The sequence below is a fragment of the Nicotiana tabacum genome, chromosome 6 (assembly GCF_000715075.1).
Source record: "Nicotiana tabacum cultivar K326 chromosome 6, ASM71507v2, whole genome shotgun sequence".
Classification (NCBI taxonomy): domain Eukaryota; kingdom Viridiplantae; phylum Streptophyta; class Magnoliopsida; order Solanales; family Solanaceae; genus Nicotiana; species Nicotiana tabacum.
The window spans coordinates 9,460,770-9,471,458 of NC_134085.1; the positions used below are offsets into that span (position 1 = coordinate 9,460,770).

The 10,689-nt window shown below is 37.8% G+C and overlaps 1 long non-coding RNA gene and 1 other non-coding gene across 2 annotated transcripts; one reads left to right on the top strand and one right to left on the bottom strand.

Moving 5' to 3' along the window:
• Positions 1-1,819: 1,819 nt before the first annotated feature.
• Positions 1,820-8,478, bottom strand: LOC107792314 (uncharacterized). The gene is made up of 2 exons (XR_001649507.2): positions 8,152-8,478; positions 1,820-2,328 (listed from the first exon to the last, which is right to left on the bottom strand). It is a non-coding gene; the product is annotated as an uncharacterized LOC107792314 (long non-coding RNA).
• LOC142182470 (small nucleolar RNA R71) lies at positions 2,594-2,700 on the top strand. Its single transcript, XR_012711289.1, has one exon. It is a non-coding gene; the product is annotated as a small nucleolar RNA R71 (small nucleolar RNA).
• Positions 8,479-10,689: the final 2,211 nt, after the last annotated feature.

Below are 10,689 nucleotides of genomic sequence, written 5' to 3' on the forward strand. Positions count from 1 at the left end.
GGCTTTCACGCCTTATGTTGATATAGCGCTTGGGCCTTAAAGGGCCCCTCCGGAGTCTGCACACCCACAGTGATCGCGGGTACCCATGTGATATGAGAGAGAGCCCGAGGGGCTGATATTATGATGAGTGGCTTATACTGAGCCCGAGGGACTGATACTGAGCCCGAGGGACTGATACTTTTCTAAGAGATTGATACTGAGCCCGAGGGGTAGATTTCTATCTATTTTTCATCTGTTAAATTATCTGTTTTACCAGTTTTTAAAGAGAGTTATTTGATACTTCACTGTTTTACTTCTTAACTGATTTTAATACTTTGATATAGTATTTCCTTGTGCCATTATGAGATTTCATGCTTTCAGCCATTATTTATACCTATTACTCACTGGGTCAGAGTACTCACATTACTCCTTGCACCGTGTGTGTGCAGATACATGCATAGCAGAGTTCGCTCCTGAGCACTGATTCCTTCCAGACCAGGCGGTGATGACGAGGTAGCTGTTGATATCCGCAGCCCCGTTTCTCCCTTATCTTCTATTACTTATGTTATCTTTAGACTTTGTACTAAGTTCCAGACCTTGTAGAATTTTAGTAGACTCTATAGTAGCTCATGACTTGTGACACCCCGATTTGGGCTGTGTCGGGATGGTTTCCATGTTTTATCACTTTATTCCGCACTTATGACTATGATTAATCATGTTTAGACTTCTTTATGTTAATTAACTGTTAAAAGAGGTGTTCCGTTCTGTTGGGCTGGCCTTGTCTTCACGAGAGGCGTCATCACGACCGAGTTCGGGAATTGGGTCGTGACATCCTTATCCTCTGAATATTTTTCCAGTATTTCAGCTTCTCTCCTAATTGTGGGATCATCATCTTGTGTGGTGCCTGATTTGGTCAAACATCTTTCCATTGAGTCTGAAATTAATTGATCATCTTTGAATTCATCTGCAAGATCACTAATCATGTCAAAAGAAAAGCATGAAGATGATGCCTCATCTCCTGAAAATCTTAGTATCTTTTGCATATCAAAAATGACTCTTTCTTCATCAACTCTCAAGATTAGTTGCCCTTAATGAACATCTATGATTTCTCTTCTTGTAGGAAGAAATGGTCTACCCAAAATTATTGGTTTATCAGGACATTCTTTCATTTTTAGTACTATAAAATCTACAGGGAACAAAAACTTATCTACTCTTACAAGTACATTTTCAATTATTCCCTTAGGTTTCTTAGTACTCTGAGTTGCAAACTGAAGAGAAACACTTATGTCCTTCATTTCACCGAGATCCAATTTTCTAAAGATAGAAAATGGCATCAAATTTATTGAAGCTCCAGAATCGCAAAGTGCTTTTTCAAAATATACACCTCCCAAAGTGCATGGAATGGTAAAACTGCCAGGATCACCAAGTTTTTGTGGTAGCTTATTTTAAAGTATAGCACTGCATTTTTCAGTAAGCATTACCACAGAAACTTCTTCCAATTTCTGTTTACTTGACAAAATTTCTTTTAAAAATTTAGCATATGAAGGCATTTGCAACAAAGCATCAGTGAAAGGAATATTAATATGAATTTGTTTCAAGATTTCAAATTTTTTTGCAAATTGACCATCAAGCTTTTATCGTTTCATTTTTTGTGGAAAGGGAATTGTCACAGGTGGGGCAGCCATTTTTTCAGAAATGTTTTCTTCCTTATTCTTTATTTCTTTCTCCTTTGATGGTTCAGATGGTTTTTCAAAATTCTTACCGTTGTCTACCTGTTGTTCTGTCTGCATAAGGTTCATCAAGTTCCTTACCTGACCGTAAAGTGATGGCCTTAAGGTGCTCCTTTGGATTTTTCTCTGTATTGCTTGGTAAGGGACCCTGAATCTTTTCTAACACAAGAGCTGCCAATTGGCTTAATTGAATTTTTTGATTTTTGAGGGATGAATTTTGGCTTTCCATCTTTTCATCAGTGACCTTAATATACTTGTACAAAAGGTCATCAAGACTTGGATGAGCTTGTTGGGGCCTCTGCTGATATGACCCTGCTTGTTGATATGGGCTTGCTTGCTGATAAGGTCTGTAACTCGGTTCCCCGCGATTTTGACTCTGGTATCCTGGCGGACCTTGTCCCTATTGTTTTTGGAAGCTTTGAGAGTTTTCTGCACCATTTGGTTTACTCCACTGAAATCCTGGATGCTTCTGTGCCATTGGACTCCCAAAAGGATATGGTTTGTAACCGATGACATAAGCCTATTCATCTGTTTGATTGGTTGCTTGACATTCATGGTTCTGGTGGTTTCCTCCACACATGTCACAAGCCTTAGATTGGTTTGATTGTTGTGTATTCACCTGAAAAGATTCAAACTTTTATGCCAAAGAAACAATCTGTTGCGTTAGTGTATTTAAAGCATCAACATGATTTACCGTAGCAGCCTTTTTAATGATTACATGCTCAGATGGACATTGGATAGCGTTCTCAGAAATTTCATTCAACACTTGCAATGCTTCCTCTGTGGTTTTTCCCATTACATAATCTCCTGCAGTTGCATCTATCACATTTCTAGCAGAGGGTTTTAACCCCTGATAGAAAATGTACAATTGCATATGTTCAGGAATGTCATAGTGTGGGCATTTTCTTAACATTGCTTTTAATCTTTCTCAAGCTTGATAAACTGATTCAGTATCAGTCTGAAAGAAATTAGATATGTCTTGTCTTAACTTTGTTATTTTAGCAGGGGAAAAATATTTGTTTAAAAACTTCTGAGTCATCTTGTAAGGCCCCAGAAAATTTCGCTAAGTAATTTAGGATTACGTGCTGTTTCGTAGGCTTATCATAATACTTTATGTGCTATTAACATGGTGTACATCAATTAGATTTGGTAAATATGTGTATATGTCCTATGGTAAGTAATTTGGAGTCCAAGGTGTAAAACCCCAGAACATTTTGCTTAGTAATTTAAGTTTCTGTGGTGCCAAGGTAGGCTAAATACTTTATCTTGCGTGAAAATGAGGATCTAGGATATAATGGATATCAATTGGATATATAATAAGCGTATAAGTCATATTAGAAGTGAAATGGGGTTCTAAGGAGAGGCTTAAGTCTAGGCCAAGTTGGAAAATTTCATAATAGACGAAAGTTGTAAATAAGTGCGCGCAAGACCTCACTTTGAATGATCATATCTACAGTTATATAAGAATTTGTGTGATTTAAAACCTATCAAATTAAATCCCCTTGAGTCTAGTTTCCAACGCAACAAACCGTTCGTCATTTGGAGGTGTATACAGAAAGTTATGACCATTTTACCTGACATGTGTCACCAGCGCGCCCAGGCGCGCGACCGCGGTGGGTAGGGCTGTGCACGGATCGGATTGGATCGGATTTAGCATATTTCAGATTCGGATTTCGAATTTCGGATTCTGAAAAGGGCAATCCGAATCCGATCCGAATTAACATTGGATTGGATCGAATTTTAAAGTTTGGATCGGATAATTTTTCGGATTGTCGGATCGGATTGTCACAAAAATTTTCAACAATTTAAAGTTCATTCGGTGTCTCTATCTCATCTTCCATCTACCAAAACAAACAAAAAAATCAAAATAAAATCAAAAGTTGAAGAATAGAACATGAAATAGACAAAAAAGACAGAAGAGAAGAGAAGAGAGGCGGAAGAAAGAGACATAAAATCAAAGTAAAATCGGAAGTTTGAGTCATTGAGACTCTTTTAGTCTTCACTGAAGAGAAGAGAGGTGCAAGAGAGGCAGAAAAATCTAAGTGAGTGAGGGTGTGTGTGAAAAATGAATAAGCATAACTCTAAAATTTTAGTGTGTATTTATATAGGTACATATAATTTCGGATATCGGATCGGATTAAAATCATACCAATCCGAATCCAATCCGAAAATCCGAAATTTCATAAAACACAATCCGTATCCAATCCGAAAATCCGAAATTTGAAATCCGAAAATCCGAAATAGAGTGGATCGGATCGGATTTCGGATATCCGATCCAAATGCACAGCCCTAGCGGCGGGACCGCGAGAAAAACTATTTGCAAGGGTGTTTCACCTTGGTGGGACCGCGGTGGGAGCGCGGGGGAACAGTTTAAATGATCAAAATACCCCTGGTCAGTGTAAAAACCGAAGGGGTATCATCTTTTCTTTATTTTTGTCATCCAAGCTCGAAATTTTGGGGTTTTCTTCACCCTCTCAAGACCTTCAACTCCCCCAATCTTCAAGGTAAGTAATCCTTATGATCTTGGTGTGAAATTCCATCATTCCTACACTACTATTGATAAAATTTTCTCTTAAAACACTTAGATTTTTCAAGAAATTCCTTCAAGAACCCAAAGAAGGGTTTTGCAAGATTTCTTCCAAAAGGTAAATCCTACACCTTAGACTTACATATATGGAGTTATTATGGAATTATGAGTATGAATCATGTATTACAACGTATGGTATGGTAATTGGGAGCCATAGGTGCCTAACCTAGGTTGTGTTGGTATTGTAGAGATTGTGAGATGGGTCATTGAGGTATGATTCTTAGTATAATAGTATTATGTATACATGCATGTGCAAATAGGGTTTGTGGGAAGATTGATGAACTTAAATAGGTAAAGATTGAGTTGGGGAATGAAGGAAATCTTGTAAAAGAGAGTTAAAAATCAAGATGCTCAACTAGTGTTTGATAAAATGCTCAAATGAACTGAAACCATGAATACCTTCCTAATTTGTGTTAATTTTGTTATGTCTTAAGTAGATTGGGATTGCTAGACGTTCCGAAATGTCGTAGTAACTTAAGGAAAGCTTAATCGAGGTATGTATGGCTAACTTTAACCTTTGTAAATTCACCTTGTTTAGAGTACGAGAAATTGGTACGTGTTATTTATGTGAACTATTTGTGAATTTTGGTTGTTTCACGGGTGGTAAGGCAAGATGGCCTATTTCATGAATTCTTGTGATTAACATGTCTTGAATGTTGTTGGTTAAGTTTTCCCAATATAATGGTGTACTTAATTGGCAATAAACCAAATGTGATTTTGAGAGTGTTATGTGGTAAGAGCTGAGAAACAGATGATGGGAGGAAATCGTAAATGATGCAATTGGAACAACTGTGGTAATAATATTTTTGGCTTGCTGTGGGTAATTATTGTGGTGACTTAAATTGCATATGGATTGTTGAATATGATGGAAATGGTATTGATGGCTACAGAAATTCTTGTGAATTGTTGTGGTTGCTCTTTGAGAATTATTGTTGTTGTTCTATGTGAATTATCGTTGTTGTTGTGCTGTTTGTGAATTGTGATTTGTTCGGTGGGATTGGGTTGCGCGCTGCAACACGAAGTAATAAGGTGTGGGTTGTGGTGATAAGGGTGTCCGAGGTAATAAGGGTGGCCAAGGTAATAAGGGTGGAAAAGTGGTCGAAAACACTATTGAAATGAAATTATGAGAAAGATTGTGGAATTATTGATGTGAAAATGTTGAAGGGGAAAAAGGAGAGATTGTAAACTTGTTTGGCTTGATTGTACCTTTCATGTGTATTTGATTGTTGATTCTACTACTGATCGTTACTTGTGTATGGTTTGAGTTTACTTAGGGTAAAAAATTTTCATACATACCAGTACAATTCAAGTGTACTGACGCCCATTTAGCCGGGGGCGCTACATTCGTGTCATGATTGTAGGTGGATCCATAGCAGGTACTCCAGTCCACCGACCGTAGCTCCTCATCATTTCCTGTCAGCTGAATTGGTGAGCCCCTTTCCTTCTGGGGCCCTGCGTGGCTCACGCCACTTTTGTTCTTTTCTTTTGGGATTTTGTTTTAGTATTTGTAAAAGGTATAGCCTGAGCCTTGTTGCCGGCAAGTATTGTATTATCCTTCTTCATCCTTAGAAGCTCCGTAGACAGAAAATGTGGGTCATGAACTCATGAAATATGTATTTTATATATTGGGGTAATGTAAGATGTAAACCACGCTGGGAACCATGTACTTTGTGTATGTTTTGTAATGAATCGGTATTTTACATTAATAATATGGTTATTTCACTTGACTAATAAGTAATGAAAGATGTGGGGTAACACATGGGATAGGAAAGGCACTCAGGTCCGCTTGACTGGGGATATCCGGTCAGGCATCGGTCATGTCTCTCGAATTTGGGGCGTGACACATCTGGTCCCATGTCGTAATGGATCCTTGAGGTAAACTTCGCAACCAAGTCTTGGCATCTCCTTTTAAAGAAAAAGCAAATAGCCTTAACTTGATAGCTTCAGGAGGTACTCCATTGTACTTAGCAGTTTCTACAAGTTCTAGAAAATCAATTAAATGACTATGTGGGTCTTCACTTGTATCACCAGTGAAGATACAAGATTGTTGAACTGTCTGAATCAGGCCGGTCCTAATTTCAAAGTTGTTGGCTGCCATTAGGGGCTTCCTACAACTAGATTCACAATTAAAATGATCAGGTCTGTCACACCTCCTTTTTACCTACACCCGGAAGGGTATAAAGGAGTTTTTCTAATTAAAGGACAATCGAAACGGGATTTATTATTAAAGATTCAGAGTCGCCACTTGGGAGATTTATGGTGTCCCAAGTCACCGGTTGAATCTCGAATCGAGGAAATTATTGACTCTGTTAAACAGTCTGCGCACCAAAAATCCCGTTAAGGAATTCTGTTAACCCGGGAGAAGGTGTTAGGCATTCCCGAGTTCCGTGGTTCTAGCACGGTCGCTTAACTGTCATATTTTGCTTAATTATCCGATTTTACACAATTATGAATCTATGTGCGAATTTTAACTTTTTACCGCTTTTATTATTTTAAAGAGAATTGCAACGTCGTTAAAACACGTCTCGAACCACGTCACATAAATGCACCTGCGGTCTTTGACATATTTCAACTTTGTTGGGATTTGGATTTGGGTCACATAAATGTGCACCCGAGTTTAAGAAAGTAGATTATTAAATACGCGCCTAAAGCAACTACGCATTATTAACTTTGCGAGGGCCATGAAAATTAACTAAATGTCACGCCTGGTGTTCTAAATATTTTAAGACATAATTAAAGAGGGCCGCGCAATTTGTCATTTTATTTTTGGCGCGGCGCACCTCAATTCTATTTTAAAGGCTATTTAAACTAAAGCTCGGAGGACCATAAACTATTTGTTATCTAATACGACTCAACCCCCATTGATTTTAAGGAGTTTAATTGACAAAACGAGACTAGTTAGTTTAAAGAACGCAAGGGAATTCCTAGTATGTTGTGCCAAAACTAAATCAGTAATTTTAATAAAACATTGAATTGATAACGAACCACCCCTACTAGATTGTGGACTGGTTGGGTTGATCAAAATCCCATGGCTGACCGCCCATTTGCAGCAGGCTCACATGTGAAATAACTGGGCTCCCAAATGAAGCCCAACTCGACAGTTTGATGATTGCGGACAGTGCCATTATAATTGGGCCAAAAGACAGCCCAAAACATAAAACAACAAATTCATTTGAAGCTAATTGCATCACTTAAAGAAATCTGGAATCGAGTAAACATAGCTAATCTCTAATTCAAATGCAAAGAAGACTTCTAAGGCTAACATGGATTCTAAGGCAATACTAGTTGCAATAACACCATCTGTTGCACAAACTATTCACTAATTACAAAATCTCAAGGTTCACACAACTGGTATCAAAATACGGTAAGATTCAAGCACATTTAAAATCAACAGACTTGATTTGTTAATTGGCAAATTCCAAACTACTTCAAACTTTGAGAGATCAGAGAACAAACAAACACCCAATACTAAGTTAATTGGATAAGCATGATTCTCATAAAACTCACGAAAGATAAGTCAATAATAATTAAGATCAACAAATGGAAAACGAAAGACCTACTTGCAGCCTTAAAATGAGCCTTCAGTGTTCATGTTATATCATTGACTGATATACCAAAACAAAGGGCACAAGTGAAATAATCAGAAAAAAAACAGAACAGAAATAGATAGCTCGCAAAACATTTACTCAGATTAAAATTAATTACAAAAGGGCAATGATCTAAGTTGTAGAACCCATAAATGAAACAGTAACAAGGTTAAATTCATAGTAGAAGGCTGAAAACATATTGAAATTGCAGAATTTCCATCTTCATTCATCAAATCAGTTTACACATGAGGTGGAGTGTAAAATGTACCTGGAAAATGAAATAAACAGCAAAAGGTCAGCAGCTGAACAACACAGCAACAACACAGCCCAAAAATAACGGAAGGAAAACCAGTTTTGAACCAAACTCCAACCAGCAGAAGGATCCAATAATGTCCAGTAATCAAATGCAACCAAAAACTCGAACCTAAACACTTGAAACCAACCGGTTTAAGCCATTTCAAACCTCCGATTATCTATGGATTGTTTCAGAAATAAAAAATCTTCAAGAGTTTTAGAAAATTTTAATGGAACAGTGTTTTTTGGATATTTTCCGCTAATTTGTTATTTTTTGGGTTTTTTAGCTACCCAAAAATCTGAAATGAATTTCTCTTAGCTATCCCTTTATAGGCAGCTACTAGGGCAGCTGAAAATAGGTTAAGTTTTTCACTTTTAGACCTTTTCCAATTTTCTAATTTGCTACTTAACCCCTTAACTACTGACTTGGTGCCCAAGCTTATCCACTTAAAAGCCTGAAATTGGCTAGTAATCCCTGCTAGAAGCTTCTTCTTTCAGTTGAGAAAAGATTCCCCGCATTTAAACTACCCAAATCACCCTTGTAGCTACTGTTATTTACCTTGAACCCACCCAGGCCAACTGGCCAAGCTAACTGGGTCATAAACCCTGAATTGAATCCCTAAATGGGCTTAGTACTACCAAAAAAGCACTCTGGCCCAAACTCTTTTACACAATGATCCAAACAAGCAATCACAATAACCACAAAACCTGATGACCCAACCCAACTAAAACATCATAATATTAATTTAAAACCCATTATAATACAACGAAACTCAAATCAAGAATGCAAAGTTCAAACAATCTGAATCTTAAAATTAATAGAGGCTACCGCTAATCTGAACTGAACACATGTTAAAAAACTAGAAAATGGCAATCCTAAATTAATACTAACCATTATACTAACATGACTCGATCTTAATGACACTTTTGAAATGGTAAAAACAAAAGACAAGAGAGGGGACGGAGGAGAAATGAGAGTGAATTTGAACTTAACAGAAAAAGAAAAATGCAGGAAAAACAAAAAGGGAACTGGAGGTACCTACAACTGGATAGGCAAGCCTTGAGGTCATCCCTTGAGCCACAAATTTTGAACGAAATGGGTCTTAATCATGTGTTTTCAGGCAAAAACACATGAATGAGATCAATTTCGACCTCAATCTTTAATAACTCTCACGATTTGAGTTTTTTGAGAAATCAGGGTTCATCTCTGATCTGAAATTTGAAGGGTTTCAAGGGTGTTTGAGGGGTTATGCGTGGGGATTTGGACTGAGGTAGGGACAGGGGTTTAAGGGTGTGAATTTGGGAGCGGTTGGGTGGCGGCGCCACCGGACACGGCAGAGGTGACTGTTAGGGTTTCATGGAGTCGAGGAGTTCTAGCAATATTCGAGGGAAACTAATGGTGGTATGAGTATGAGGGGGAAGAGGCGTAGCTTTGGTGTAAATTGAGGGGCCATCGAAGACCGGCCGCCGCCATAGGGCGATTTCTAGTGACGACATGCGGTGGTTTGAAGCGGCGCTGGGTTTGGGTCTCTGAGGGTACATGAGAGATGATGAGGGGGGGGAGGTGGGGCGTTTGGACATATAAGTATTATTTCCACCATAGTTCGAAGCTGTTGGATCAAGTTACCTCGACGACCCAGATCTGAAGTTGATGAAACGATGTTGTTTTGGTCGTGGGGGGTGCTGGATCGGGTTGGGGTGGATTGGGCTGGGTTGGAACGGGTCTTTGTGCACTTGGGCTGAAGTATTTGAACAAAAATGGCCCAATTTTGGGTCTTTTATTAAGAAGACTTCCTTTTCTTTTTAATTTCTTTTTCTTATCTTTTCCAAATTAAACTAAAAACCCTGAATTAATTCTAAAAACTGAATTAACCTACCAAATCCAATTAATTAACTCTAATAATTGTCACAAACTAATCAAATACCAAATTAAAAAGAGAAACTACCAATATTCCAAAAGTTAAAATTAAAACAAAAGTAAACTATTTTTGTGATTTTTGTAAAACTGCTAATTGCTAATTAATTCCAAAAATAAGTAAAATTAAACCCCAAATGCAATGCATATTTTTTATATTTTTATATGAATTAACATGCACGGACAAAATGCAAGCTATTAACATAAAATACCACAAAAATCCACAAAATTGTAAATAATAAAAGGCAATATTTTGTTTTGAAATTATGGGAGTAATTCATATAGGGCAAAAATCACGTGCTCAAATCTGCCCCTCTTTGCTCGGAAACACGAAGAGTTTTCGTGCAAAGATAAGTGAGCGGATACGAGCATTTTTACCCTCTTGAATACTCCATGTGAAGAATTTTTTGAAAGATTTGACCGCACCCTGCTTCGGAGGTTGCCTACATATCTTTGGCTAAAAAGGAATCAGGTTAGTATAGTTCGGGAGTGTCTGGTAGTTGGGACTACCATAAAGTTGTGATCTCACTGTTGTTGCTGTTGCTGCTACTGCTTGCCGATCCCTCTTATTACACCATGTCAAAATAAAAACAATTT